We start from the raw sequence: 16,090 nt of genomic DNA on the forward strand, positions 1-16,090 counted from the left end.
TCATCAGAATGTGTGAAGAGTGGTCTTAAGCATGGCTGTGGCTGGAATTGGAGGTTGTCAGCTGCTGGGGCTCTGTTCGGGGCAGGGAGGGAAGCTCAACCCGCCCTGCTCCAAGGGGACCTGGTGAGGACAACCAGGCGTGGAGCAGGAGACTATGCTGTTTTCTTCCGGGAGCTGGGTTTTATAGTCTCTGGGTCTTGGCCATTGCTGGAACTGCACGGCTCTGGGGGCAGTTGGTTGGTGTAACAACTACATACTGGAAGATGGGGGATCTGGTACTGGAAGATGGGGGATCTGGGTGGAGGAGGCCCAGTCCTGATTTGAGCAGGCTTGGATTTATTATTATTATAAATAATAGCACTGTAGCACTATCCTCCCTTTGTTCATTGATTTGCTCAAGTGGGCACCAGTAGTGTCTACATTGTGAGACTTGTTACTGTTTTTGACATACTGAATATGTCCAAGTGAGCTTGCCAGGCTCTGCTGTGCGGGTGGGATACTCTCTGTAGCTTGCTGGGCTCTACAAGAGGGAATGGAGGAATTGAACCCAGGTTCGTCGCGTGCAAGGCAAATGCCCTACCTGCTGTGATATTGCTCCAGCCCTTATAAATAATAGCATTATTTAATAGAGTTCATTTCAAATAAGTAAAATATGAAAAAAATTAAATTTGGTGTAGAATGGCAGAATCTAAAATGCTAATTCATGCAATAGTTATGATATTGTTCAGAGAATTGAATTTGTTCTCACAATTTTAAGTTATATAAAATGAATAGAACGCACTATTTGTATTATGAAAATATACCAATAGGTAAAATGTTATAAAGATAAAATAATCAGTAAATAAATTCAATAATTCTTAATAGATTATAAACAAATTATGTTAATTAAGATAAATTAACATTACTGTTTGTTATTGTTTGGTAAGGGGCTGGAGCGATAGCACAGCGGTAGGGCGTTTGCCTTGCAAGCAGCTAACATGGCCGACCCGAGTTCGATTCCTCCACCCCTCTCCAAGAGCCCGGCAAGCTACCGAGAGTATCTCGCCCGCATGGCAGAGCCTGGCAAGCTCCCTGTGACGTATTCGATATGCCAGACACAGTAACAACAAAGTCTCCAATGGAGACGTTACTGGGCCCGCTCGAGAAAATCGATGATCAACGGGAGGGCCTTTACTTTACTTTACTTTACTATTGTTTGGTAAGGGTCATAAATATTAATTGCTAATAATTAAATTGTATATGTTTTGAAATGTTAAATATTTATTCTATTCAGTGTGATTTCGTTCTATGAAATCTCTCTAAATAGCATTTATACACTATTGTGTTACATTAATGGATGTATACAAAGATAGGTCTCTAATAATACACAACAATTCAAAAAATTAAACATTTTTTATAAGAGAAAACTTTAAAATACTTTTTTCAGAATGTAATTTTTTATTATTTATATACCTTTCTCTATGTTACTTTTTGTTGGGTTCTGAGGATATCAAACCCAGTTTTATATATATGAGACCTAAGTTTTATGATTGAGATAAAGCCTCATACTCTATTGTTTGCTATTTTAGATATAAAAGCAATTTGTCATTAATTTTTCTTAATGATGGTGAGGTTAAATAAAAACAAGAATAAGAGAAATAAAATTAAAATTAATTACAGGATCATTTTTTAGAAAATATGTAGCACAAATGACTTTCTAAAGGCTAGTGGCATTTAAGAGAAAACAGCAATAACATCAGGGTCATGGTGTTTAGTCAACTTCAGTTCAATTTATAACTTGATGTATTCACTCTTAAGTTCATCAAGTACTTTACCTTTGTGTTAGTAGAAGATGTACTGACTGATTTTTTTCAGTAAATTTTCTTGTACTGATCTCATGTTGAGTAGTTTGGGAGCATTTATAGACCCCTACAAACTCAAATTATAATTAATGAAGAGAACAAATTATTGCAAATTTGTTTTATGTAATTAAAACTAAAAACAAAACTTAGGAATTAGATTTTAATCATCACTGTTTTTTTTCTTTCCTTATAGTAATATATTTATGACAATGTATAATACTTGTGCACACAGAAAATGAGTATTTTTAACATTACTTATAACAGTTTCCATTTTTGAGTTCCAGAAAAATACATGAAGTTTTATGTATAAACTTCCAATGTTATAGTCTAGCATGAATTGACATGGTATTGGAATTTGGGCTGTGTTTCAAAAGACCGTGATATTTTCAACAGCGCCTTCATCATTTTCAGAGAGTTCGCAAAAAAAGACATAATGTAGGATAAATCAATGTACATAAAATTAAAACTCCCCCAAGAAATCACAAACCATACAGAATAATTGTTTTGGTGATGCAAAACCTAATTTACAAAACTAAATTTCACAGTTTTAATGAAAATATCTGTATTAAATGTTTTTATTTTATTTAATTTTATCCAATTTCTTGAAAATGCACTGAAAGTACATATTATTGTTGTTTTCTCCAAAACTCAATAAATCCATGCATGCATTTTTATGAGGAAGAGAACATTTAGCAATGTTTAAAGTTTTAAATCTGTCCCAAAAATCTTAATATCTACTTCTAGTTTGAATCATTTTCACCAGCAGTACACATTATTTTTCCAATAGTCTTTAGATGTGACACAGGAATATAGTGGCCTTTGTTGAGGGAAGAGGTTTTGGAAAATGACCCAGTGGTTTATACATTTGCTTAGCAAGTAGGTCTGGATGTATTTTGGATTCTGCAAGAGATCTGAGGATATGCCACCTTCCTGCTGGAAGTTACTGAACACTAACTGCTCAATGTTGGTGTGGCTGATATGGACCTTAGAAGGATACTGTAGCTCTTAAAGGGATACTGCAAAGATAGCAATCCCTAGAGGAAACAGGAAAGTGGGAGGAATGCTAAGAATAAATTTAAGAGCGATTTAAAGCTTGAGAAGTGCAATAATACGGAATCCAAAGATCACTTGGGGCCTATTATGGTGAAATGGAAACAGAGTTCAAGTTCAGTGTGAAAGAAAGTGATCTGTGAGCAAAGCACAGTAAAAAATTCACTGAACTTTGCTATGATTTTGCTATAAATACAGGTAAAATACACAAGGAAATAGTTTGTGGGGAGGTCAAATGGAGTTGCTCTTGCTGCCTTTTCTTTATTTGCATAAAGAATATAATAAGCAACTTTATATGCCAGTGGCAAATGTTAGTGAAACAGTTAAGACTAGGATGTCAGAAACACTAAAAACTATTGAAGGTCCCTAGAATTTTGTGATGCTAAGGGATTACATAGAAAAAATAGGTTATAAGGTAGATACACAAAAATGTAATTATTCTTTCTATCCCCCCAAAAACCTGACTATATTAACTTATTTCCCTGTACATAGAATGAAGCAATTAAATCCTTTTTCTGTAACAACCAGGGGAAAAACTAGTTGGAGTTACTTTATTGCACTTCTAGCACTGATAAGGCATTTAACAGAGTTGAAAACAGACTAAATAGTGTTGGGAGTGTCAGCAGGAGAACAGATGGAACCTTTACCTTAAATGTGGCCAACCCAGGTCCCATCCCCAGCATCCCATATGATACGGTCTCCTGAGCACCTGAGTGATTCCTGAGTGTAGAGCCATGAGTAACCTCTGAGTATCTTTGGGTGTAGACCAAAAATAAACCAACCTCCCCCCAAAAAAGAGCAAACAATATTTTTCACAGAAAGTGGAATATTTTCAAAGAAGATTATAGACAAATTCTAAACTAGGAAAATTTTCTTTCTTCATGGATTTCGACTAGTTATCTCCACTTGAGATTTTGTTTTTGGATTCTACACATATAATCAGTTGAGCCAAAATTTTGCAGGTAAGAGTAACAGTAGGGCATATTCCTGACCTTTGGTAGAGTTTCAGGATTCATTCTACCACATTCTCTTCCAACAGCCCCCAAGTATCTCACTCCACCTAACGCTGTCACTGGTCTTTCTGTTGTTCATCGATTTGCTAAAGTGGGCACCAGTAACGTTTCCATTGTGAGACTTCTTGTTACTGTGTTTGGCATATCTGTCAAGGGTAGCTTGCCAGGCTTTGCCATGTGGGCACAATATCTTGTTAGCTTGCCAGGCTCTCTGAGAGGGGCAGAGGAACCGAAATCGGGTTGGCCAGGTCCGCTGCGTGCAAGGAAAACGCCCTACCCGCTGTGCTATCGCTCCAGCCCACTGAAAATGTTAAAATTGAAGTACAGAAGATGAGGCGGGGGGAGAACACCAGATTATCAGAATGATCTAGTTAGTCATTTAAAATTCCTCTTACAGGCTTATGATCAGACAGCAGAAATAGTGAATGGCAAAAATAAGACATAAGAAGGCACAGGAGAGGGAACTTTGTCTTTTGGTTCCATGTCAACACATAGACAATGGGTTGGCAGGAAAAAAGAAAAATAAAACATCCCAAACACAAAAACACAACAGCTCGACATTTACACAGGTTCAGAGAATAACCAGCAGGACAAAGAACCAGGAAAAGTGAACACAGCCAAGGAGAGGCCAGTCATAGAGTGCCAGCATCAAAGGTCAAACCTCAAACCCTAATGCAGAGAGCTGGACAGTGTGGGACCCAGATTTCATGGACCAAATGTCTCAGCACACATTCTGAGATCTGGACACCACACACTGGATAATGTGGGACCTGATCAATGAAAGCCGGAAACCAAGGGACACGACTACAACATGACTACAGTGGCTGCAGCTCTTAGATATGTAGCTGCTTAATCTTGTAAGTGAAGAAGCTGTGACATCAAAGATATTTGGTATTTTGTATGCTAATTTTACACAGTCCCCAAGCACCCAGAAGCTGGTCGCTATAACAACAGGGCATTGGTAATAAATGGCATCATCACTTGGGAAGCTAAAGCGAAGATAGTGACATTCAAATCATGACAAATGAATGAAATTAGAGAAAATAGACACGGGCAATGAAACCCAAGTGATGTATGTGGGTGGGTTTTCAGAAGAGGTGGATGGAGAGTTCTATGGTGAAAATTAATAAAAGATTCAGTTAAGAAATTGGAATGCAGTCTCCGGGAGAGAATCTAGTTAGGCCTGGGTATGGAGCAGTATAGGACATGAAGGAAAATTCTAACTACAAACGTGTTTACTTTGAATTATCTCAAACCCATTTTGTTACAAGTTTATCCCTTTTTTCCCCCCTGTTACTCTTGCATTTTAAAATGTGCCAATTGATAATTAAATTCTTACTAGACTGTAGTCTTGGGAAATCTGAAAAGATAGGCATACTAATTGTTAGATATAGTCTAATTCTTTCTGCTCTTTGGCACTGAGGAAAGTTAAATCTCTTCCCACTATTACAGGCAAAAAAAAGGCAATAAAAAAACAGAATAAAGGAAAAAAACAAATGATCGGGATATTTATCCTCCAGTTGATATTGTCATTCAAAATTGAGAATGAAGTCATGAGAAGAAGTGACAAGAGGGGACAATCTTTTGGGGAGGAACATGAAGCCTAATAATTTACAAAATTACATCAAAATTATATGTCTGGACAATTAGAAGCTTGTAAGTGCTGGCAATGCTGAGGAATTACTTTGGAACTAAGGACAGAAGTCCCAGTCTAGTGCTTTTGGAACAATGTGAAGTGGCTGAACGGATTTTTTTTACACTTGACGGTATAGAGGAAAGGAATGCATTCAGGAAAAAGGTGGGCTTCTGTGTTGTATTTGACTTCACCTATTGATCCAAATAGTATTGACTCAAAATCTCTGGGGTTTTTGAAACTAATCTGGACTCTGGTAAGATTCCCCTGACACTTTTCCATTTTAGCTGGCATTTTTCTTTTTAAGTTTTCTTTTAGGACTGACCCTTTGGGTTCTTATTATGAGTGAAAGAACCTCTTCAGCAGTAACCATCAGTAAAGAATAGAGGTATTATTCACCAGGTCTGGAAATTACAGAGCACAACTGAGCACTCCTAGAGAGGAGTTAAGGGAGAGGAGAAAGAGGGATGGAGAGAGACGTGAGGGGACAGATGGGGAAAAAATGCATAAATTGGGTTCTGGATTTACTGAGGGATGGGGGAGGTGGTCTAGAATTTTCTAATTTAAGTCTTGAGCATGGAAACGTACATGGCCATGTCCAAAGTGAACACTACTTACAGAGATGACTCAAGTCAAAACACTCTGAGGATCAGGACTTGTACTAGCGTTTATTTCATTTGTGACCCAGAGAGAGAACACATAGGAGGCATGTAGTATACTGTTGATGCACATCCATTATCTACAGAGTAGAGATTTACAGAGAGGCTCAGACTGAAAAAAAAAGGAAAAAAATCAGTCCCCAAAGCTTAGTTTTAAGTCACCAGCATTTAAAAAACTAATGAGTGCCAGGTTCTTTCATAGTTGGTAGCTGCCAATGTTTCTGAGCCAGCCTTCTGTAAAATGAATGCCCTGAAGGCTTATCCAGTATTTAAATTTCAAGAAGAAAACCTCCTTTAGGGTTTACATAAAGGTTGCCCTTTCGCCAAAAGCCTAGAGAATGGTCACAGTGAAATTAATGACATTGTTGTGGCAGACTCAAAAGCTGTCTTGCAAAATGACCTTGAGACCTTGATTTAATCTCTGACCTGGAAAGCTCTGACAATTTCACTTTAGAAAACAATTGAATTTGAAGCAGTGATTAATTGGAAACACCTGGAAATAGGGGGTGGAGCCTGCATTATCCAGGTGGGCCCAATTTAAGTAATGGGGAAAGCAGAGAGCCTTTCCTAGCTGGGGTCAGAGGGAGATGTCAACACAGAAGATGAATCGGTAGAAGTTTGATTTGGTTGGTTTTGAAAAATGGAACAAAAGAAGTAGGAGCCATAGAATGTGATGACCTCTAAATGCAGCAAAGCATGAATGCATAGATTCTTCCCTAGAATTTCCAGGGAAGAGTTTTTTTTCCTGGAGACTTGCTTTCAGTACCCCAGATCTTCAGAACTGTAAAGTAAGACATTTGTGATGTTGATGTTTTTAAGTGGTTAAGTTTATGGTAATTGGTCAGAGAAGCTATCAAAACTTGTACAAATAGTAATTATCATTAAAATGGGAAAATAGATGGGAATTGCAATGAAAAAAAAGTAATGACATAGATATCATGGATAAACGCTTCAAAAAATATATACTGACTTACATTGCTGTAGTTCAAATCTAGATTTTTGGAAACAGTCAATTCTAATCATTCAACAGTTTTGTGTGAAAGCAAAATTGTATAAAACCCCTCCCTAAATGTAGAATTAATTGTGGTAAGTTCATTTTATTATGTATTATAGTAAAATAATCTATAAAATGCTTAAATGGATCAAATTCTTATCAAAACAGCAAAAAATAGTGTTTAAAAGAACAGTGTTCATAATTATATGTATTTGTGGGGTTCAAGGATTGGGTATAGTTTGTAGTGAAAGAATAGCAACTATTCTTTATCACTTTATTTTTGGCTGCTATTGGAGTGGTAATAGAGATGCTGTAAACAGCATTAGGTAATGCGAGCTTTTACATTATTAGTCCTGGAGTCTGTTAAGCGACCCATTTATTTGTAGAGCTGCCATGGCGTCACAATTAAGGAAAAACACTAAAATCAAGCAAGTGTTTCTTAGTAATTTGTTGAGGATCAATTTAATTGTCCTTTGGCACTCAGTGCTACTGAAACTCAATAAATAGTTCACTTGGAGAAAATGTGATGATGAGTAAAACCGATAGAAAAACAAGGCGCTCACCGTTAGTCACTATTCAGCTTTTGTCCCAAGGATAATGCGCTCATGTTATGCTTAAATTAAGTGTCACAACCTGGGAAAATCCCAATATGAAAATAAACATTCCATCTTTTATTCAATTCCATTGAACCCATATTTACTGAACCAAAGACCTTGTTAAATGCATCCTTAGTTTCCATATAAAGATGCATTGGGTATGACTTCTACGTTAGATGATAATAAACAATAGTAACTTTCATTTTATAATGATATGTAAACCACAAACATTTTAATGCAATTGACTTTAAAGTTTAAAATCTAGTGAGACTTATAAAGCATGTGTTATAGGGATTATAAAGGAAAAATCATTAATTCCAGCTAGTTATTCAATGGACTAATTAAAGATGAAAATTCTGAGTTATGCTATTATAACTAGAAATTAAATAGTAAATTATCTTAGGAGTTGTGTACTCTTAAATGATTAAATCATAGTGGGAATGGTTTTTAGTCAACATTTTTAGAATATAAGCTTACCAATAAAAGTAAACAGTTTTAAATATACAACCCCTTAAGCTTAAACGGCATTATATAAAATATTCCTAACAATGCATAATGTTCCCTCATGTCCTTTTGTTATGACCCCCTTTTATCAACTATCACTGACTCCTATGGTAATTGTTTTCTGACAATTTAAAATTTCCCTTTAAGAATAATATATAAATGAATCATAACGTTTTAGCTTTGTGTCTGAAACGTGTGTGTGTGTGTGTGTGTGTGTGTGTGTGTGTTTGTATGGGGGATAGGGGTGGGTTGACTGTGATTAGGAGTTGCTCCTAGCTGTAAACTGAGTACCAATTCCTGGGTGCTTGGGAGCAACCAAAGTTTAGGGCATCAAGCTGAGCCTATCAGGTGCCAGGAAAGTTCCTTAGTCACTATGATATCCAGCTTGTGTCTGACAGCTTTTATTTACTATTTTCTACATTCCATCCATGATGTGAGATATACTTGTTGATTACTGGTACATACATAATTGATTTTGTGGTGTAGATTTCTGTGAAAACCCCCTCTTGCAGAGTGGTGTAAACTCCTTTGCTCTGGGATTACACATGAAAGAATATTTGCAAGGCTCTCCTGGCTGCTCTCAAACCACTTCCCAAGGAAGGCTTTTGTCTTGGATGGAAAATGGAAGAATGAAGGCCAAACTGGTTGCTGATTAATTGCCTTACTCAATCTCTCATCTTTCTCAGCTCTCTCCAACCCTCTCTCTAACTTGCTCTACAATGCTCTCCGTGACTCCTCTCCAGTCTCCTCAGCCACTCTTACTCCCAGCTCTCAGCCTTCTCTCCAACTCACAACCTTCTCTCTGTCTCTTCTCTCCATCTCTGTCTCTCTTCCTCAATCTCGCTGTCTCACTCAATGTACTCCTCTTTCTGTCTCTCAGTCTCCTCCCTTCTTCTGTCCTCTTCTGTATCTATGTATGTCACTGTATTTCCTGCGTCTCTCCCCACAGCTGCTCTTTTTGTCTTCTCTCTCACACATCCCCAACCACACCTCCCCAAGGGAAGCACAATCAAAATGTTTTTCCAGTCTTCCAGACCACCTGCAGCCCCTGAGGGCAATACAGCTCTTAAGGTGTTTCTCCTCTCCTTAGACCAGCAACCTAATTAACACCTTTAATTCTCCTTCCTAGTATTTATCATTCTGATGTACACAGTAATAGACACTTTTAGACCTGTAGGGTGACTCCTGAGGACATCTCACCACAGACTCTGACTACAGTGCTCAGGCTAGATCAATCATTCCTAACCCCAGCAGGGTCCAAATCTAGTTATTACCTTTTGGATCATGACAGAATTTGTCCGTGATCAAGCTCTTATAGTTAAGCACTATGACACTATGGCCAGGCCCATTTCGATTCCAGGGTAGCTCTTAGCTCACTGCTTGCCCTTGGTCCATGCAGTCCCTCATCAGAACCCTGCTTTGGGAGATCTAGGAAGTAAGGGCAACTGAGGCTTAAGTCGAGAGAGATGTCCAGGAGGTATATTATATGGAGTCAATCAACTCCCAAGCTACAATTTTGTCTTTTTAACTGTCTTCCTGTGTCCATACAAAAAGCAATTGCTCTGAAATAACTAACCATGCAAAGGAAAGTAAAGAGAAGAGAAAGACAATATTTACAAGTCAGAGTCTGATCAGGAGACAAAGATAATTGACAGATTGGGGCAATCAACAAACACAAGCTCCCAGCGGCCAGGGAGGAAGGGTAAACCAATATTATCCTACAGATTTCCTTTCTAAGCAAATACTACTCACTCACCAATGCATAATTCACAAGTTGATGGACATAATGTTTGCATTCAGAATCTGGAGACTTTTGTTTCCATTGTTTGTTTATTTGTTTTGGGGTGCTGCTTAAGGCTTATGCTCAGGAGACCATATGGGATAGGGCAGGTTTATCTCAGGCGGGCCGTATACAAGGCAAATGCCTAACTCACTGTACCTTCTCTCAAAGCTGTTTTTAAATATCTCAAGACAAGTCTTTATGTGAATATGTCTTTTCAGAAGGATTTTCTGGCTCTTACACTACTGACATGTTCTCCAGAGTATTTAAACTATTTGCATTTTCACTAGAAAAATGTGAAAGAAAAATGTGAAAGTTCTACTTGCATTATATCATCACTGACATTTGATGTTGATTTTAGTCATTCTGGTTGATATTTAGTGGTATCCTATTTACATCTTATGTTGCATTTCTCTAATGACTAACCAATATTCTTAAATATGCTTAATTTTCAGCTTTAGATATTTTTTGTGTGGAAATGTGTATTCACATTTTTGTGGATTTCTCTATTCAGTGTGGGTGTTTATTTTTTTTTTGTCTTTTCCTTGTTAAACTTTCATAATTACACATATACTGGACAGAAATACTTTACCTGATATGTTTTTTTGAACATGTCTTGCAATTCTGGTGATATTTTAATATATATTTATTGAATTTGGAGTTTTTATTGACATAATCTGGTTTATAGGATCATAATTATATATATTGGTAATATTATATAGGTTCTGGTTGTATGTGTCCTTATAAATAAAAGTCAGTTTATGATACATTGCTGTTTTATACATAAACTGTCATACAGCTGAATGTTTTTCCCTGATTCTCTCCCTTACATCCTAAAATGTCCTCTTGATCTGGTATTGAGGCAATTGCTTAAAGAAGAAAGGGATGACCATCTCAAAAGCATTGAATCTGCTACATTTTCTAATTAAATAATCCACAGGAAGCTGTGAAATTCCTTTTGGCAACAACAACAAAAAAGAATAATCCTACAACTCCCATTTACAATTAATTACCTGATCCTTTCTGTGTAAGAATATGGCAATACCCTCTTGTTGCTGTCATATTCTCTAGGTGTCAGTAGATTATGTTGCATGTGATCTTCAAACATATCTGTATATATATTTATATATATTTAATTCAATATACACTTTCTTTTTCAGTTTTCTTACAACCATTTTTTTTCTATTTGTTCTGGGCTTATGCCTGTTTCTGCACTCAGGAATCACTTAAGGCAAGCCTCAGGGGAACCAAATGAATGCCAGAGATTAAACTGGGGTTAGTCTCATATAAGGCAATGCCCCTTCCAATGTACTCGTGCTTTGGCACTGACCATTTTTTATAAAAGTAACTTCTCTCCCTCAAGGGGCTATATTTGGATTATTGTTTATAATTTTTTTTAGTTTGGGGAAGCTAGGCAATTTTTATTAAAATTTATTTAGGGAGATGTGAGGGAGATGGAGAATTACATGTTAGAGATCACAGGCTTTTCTGGAGTGGAAATAATCAAGGAAAGACACAGACAGGCAACTGTGTTCAAGATATTGAAGAGCAGGCTGATCATTTTTTTTAAATAAATTAATTCATTATTTCTGGACCTTTAGTCAAATTTTATAAACTTTCTTTTTAAAAATCCAGGTATTGTTCTTCTCTTGACTCTTGCTTTATATGTCACTTATTTGTACTTTGATCTGTTCTTCCATCTACTAACCGTGGAACATGTTTGTTCTGGTTTTGCTAGTTCCTTGAAATATAACATTCTTAATTGTTTGAAGTCTTTCTCTGACTGTATTTTGGTATGGACCACACCCCGTGTTACTCGGGGTTTGCCCCTTGCTCTGTACACATGCATTACTCCTGGCAGTGTCCAGGATACCCTCTGCAGTATCCGTAATCGAACCCAGACGGGTTGCCCTGCAAAGCAAGCTTTTTTGGGGCCTGTCTGGCCCCAACTCTGATTCTTTAATGTATCAGTTGTCACAGAAATTTCATATGAATTTACCTCTGATAAAATGAAGACAAGCTTTAAATTTTATTATTTTACTTTTTTCATTTGTCTCAGTTGTCTTTTTTTTTTTTTTTTTTTTGCTTTTTGGGTCACACTGGCAATGCACAGGGCTTACCCCTGTATTTGCCCTCAGGAATTACTCTTGGCAGTGCTCAGGGGACCATGTGGGATACTGTGAATCAGCCTGGGTCAGCCGCATGCAAGGCAAATGCCCTACCCACTGTGCTATCACTCCAGCCCCTGTCTCAGTTCTTAACATGTGCTAGGGGAAAAGGAAGCTCAGATAAAGAAGAGAGCGCCAAATAAAGGGTGTTGTGAGGATCCTCCCAGAGTGGGAGAAGCATGCTGAAAGTAGATTATAGACCAAACATGATTGCCACTCAATGCCTCTCTTGCAAAACATAGGACCCAAAAGAAGAGAGAGAGAACAAGGGGAAATGCCCTGCCACAGAGGCAGGGTGGGACATGAAGGATGGGGGGTGGGGGGAATGCTGGGACCCGTGGTGGTGGAGGATGGGCACTGGTGGAGGGATGGGTACTTGATCATTGTATAACTGAAACCCAAACACAAAAATTTATGTCTATAACTGTACCTCATGGTGTTTCACTAATTAAAAAAGATGACCGGGTGCCCATCCCTCCACCAGTGCCATTTTTCATTTTTTATATAAAATTTCAAATTTCTTTAGTCATCAAGTTCTTTAAAGTTATGTGTGTTATCTGCTGTCTTTGACATAATTATTTTTTTTGCTTTTTGGGGTCACACCCAGTGATGCTCAGGGGTTACTCCTGGCTCATGCACTTAAGAATTATTCCTGGCGGTGCTCAGGGGACCATATGGGATGCTGGGAATCGAACCTGGGTCGGCCATGTTGGCTGTGTGCAAGGCAAACACCCTACCTGCTGTGCTATCGCTTCAGCCCCTGACATAAAATTTTGGTTTTTTTATGTAACTAATATTTTAGATACCCAAGGAATAAGATAATCTTTCTCTATAAGTTGATATGGATTGATTTCTAGACATGACCAAATGAAAGTAAAGTGGCTTTCATTTCCTAAAACCAAAGTTGGCATTGGACTTCCTCAGTTTTCTTTTTTTCCCCTCTTCTTCATAGGGATTTAGTATTTCATTAATCCATCCTTTCCTTTGCCATTTGGTTCCTGAATTCTAAGCAAAGTGATAATTTCATAATTTAAACCTGGTAAATGTTCAATAAATGACTAATATTTTTTTATATCTGGTAATACTAAATTCAGTAAAAGATTCATTTGTATGATTTCAAATGCTTCCAAGGATATTGTTTCATTTTTTGATAAAGTATTAGTATATTTAAAAAAAAGTTCTTCTCTTTAAAATTCTTCCCTTTAAATGGTGCAAAAATTTAGTTTCTACCTTTTGCAAGTTTTCAATATATTCTTGTAACTGATTTCGATGTTCATAACACAATGGTTGTAAAACACTTAGTGTGATTTCAAGCTTAAAGTGCTTTTCTTTGGGTGGCAGGGTCTGTGCTGTTATGGCTTTATCCGTCTCTGTGCTCAGAAATTCCTTCTAGATTTGTGTGGGGGATATTTTGTGCTGTCAGAAATTAAACCTGAATCATTCTCATGCAAAGCAAGCAATTTAGCCCCTGTAATCATCTCAATTTGTTGTATGGCTTCTTTATTTTGGTTGAACACATATATTTGTACTTACCCACCTGAAAATATTATGTGATATGCTGCTTTTTCATATGTGATATGTAAATGAATATATTGTTATTTATGAAATGTTATTTAAGTTAAATTTTCCTCATTGATATGTATATGATATATCTGTAGATTAAAAATGGTATCTATTATTCACTCGAATGATTGACTGATTCATTCAAATGCATAACAATCCGAGTAGGATGATTAAACTTGAATACATGTGGCTCACTTCCAGCAGTTTCTATCTTCGTTGTCTATGCACCAACATCCAATCAAAGAGAAATGGAGAAATTCTACATGGAGCTGGAGACATTCTATAAAGAAGACCATACCTTACACAAGATCATTGTCGGTGATTTTAATGCCAAGATAGAACTGAGAATATCAGCCAAAGAACTCCACATTGGGACCCATGGCCTAGAATGGAACAAACAGGGTGAGAGACTATCTGAGTTCATCATGTTGACCAAGACCATCCATGGTAACTCACAATTCCAGAAGACTGAATCTAAACGTTGGACTTGGGAGTCTCCCAGTGGATGGTTCCACACCGAAATTGACCACATCATAATCAACTTTTTTGCATGACTGATGTCGCTGTTGTCCCAAAATTCCAAATGGGATCAGACCACTGTCTCCTTTATACAAAATTCTACTTCACAGAGCGGAGAGAAAGGGCTGCAAAGTTTAAGAAGAGAACTCCCAGAATGGTCACCAACTGGGAGCTCTTTGGCACTATTGCAGCAACATGGGAACATACTGTCATCGACAACATTGATGAGGAATAAAATGGACCGGTTCAGCACCTCAATAATTGTGTGAGACATGCCGAGAGAGAGATAACCACAAAAAGATGACTGTCTTGGAAAACTCTCGAGCTCATTCTCACAAGCCTTAGGCAACCTCAAGGGAACGTCCAAGCTTGGAAATGAGTGCAGATAAGTGATAAAGGAAGACTTCAAAGAGAGAAGAGCAGCATTGTGGGCAGATGTGGCAGAATCCGGGAAGAGCATTTGCAATGCCCACCTTTGCCAACTACAAGAACAAGATGCCCACCAATGTCCTGATGTATCTTTCACATCTTCCAGAAGGGCAATGGAGAAGATTATCCATGACTTCTACTCGGATCTCTTCGATAGCCACTTCCACCTGCCACATACCAAATTTTGCAGGATGCATATGTCATTACCAACATCCTCTCTTTCAAAATCCGACATGCCATTTTGTCTGTAAAGAAACCAACCGGCCCAGACAAGGTCAGACCCAAACACCTGAAGAATCTGTTGTTAATACTCATCAATACACTGGCTTGACTCTTCACATGCTACCTGTCTGAATGCAAGAGTCCGTCCCAATGGAAAGCCAGGAGGACTGTACTACTTACAAGAAGGGATACATCCACAACATTGGCAACTATTGCCCAATCTGCCTGTTGTCTGTCATCTACAAGCTGTTCACGCGTGTCATCCTGAATAGGATTGCCAGAACACTAGATGGACAACCATGTGAGGAAGCTGGGTTCCACAAAGGATTCAGCACCATCGACCATATCCACATGATAACTAAGCTCATTGAGGTTTCTTGGGAGTTCAAGATGCCGCTCTAATTTTCATTAATTTAAAGAAAGCATTTGATTCTGTTGAGACTGAAGGGGTCATCGAAGCCCTAGACAAACAGGGCTTTCAAACTCAATACATCAGGATCCTCTGTGAGCTGTATTATGGATTCACTACTAGGATCTCACCATTCTACAAGGAAGTGATCATTGACATCAAGACAGGGGTTCAGCAGGGTGATACCATTTCACTGAAACTCTTTAGTGCCACCCTCGAGAACATCATGTGACAACTGGAATGGGAAGAGACAGGAGTGAAGATAGACAGTCAGCAGTTATACCACCTCTGCTTCACTGATGACATTCTAATAACACCAAACATTATCCAAGTAGTATAAATGTTGGCCAACTTCCACCATGAGTGTGGAAAGGTCGGACTATAGCTGAATCTCACAAAGACAATGTTTATGAGCAATGGTCTTGTTCCTGACATTCCATTCTCAGCAGAATGAACATCTCCAAATGCAGCAGTTATGTGCACCTAGGTCGAGAAATCAACATGACAAATAACCTGGCACCTCAGTTGCACAGGAGGAAGAGAGTGGCTTAAAACGCCTTCAAGAGCGTTGGAAAAATAGCTAAGGGGATAAAGGACCTCCAGCTCCAGGAACATCTCTTTGATTCCACTGTTCTTCCTGCATTGACATATGCCTCAGAGACCTGGGCCCTATGAAAACAGGATGAGGATGCTATTTGGGTCGCCCAAAG

This window comes from Sorex fumeus, unplaced genomic scaffold (assembly GCF_029834395.1).
Source record: "Sorex fumeus unplaced genomic scaffold, SorFum_2.1 ptg000002l, whole genome shotgun sequence".
NCBI lineage: Eukaryota > Metazoa > Chordata > Mammalia > Eulipotyphla > Soricidae > Sorex > Sorex fumeus.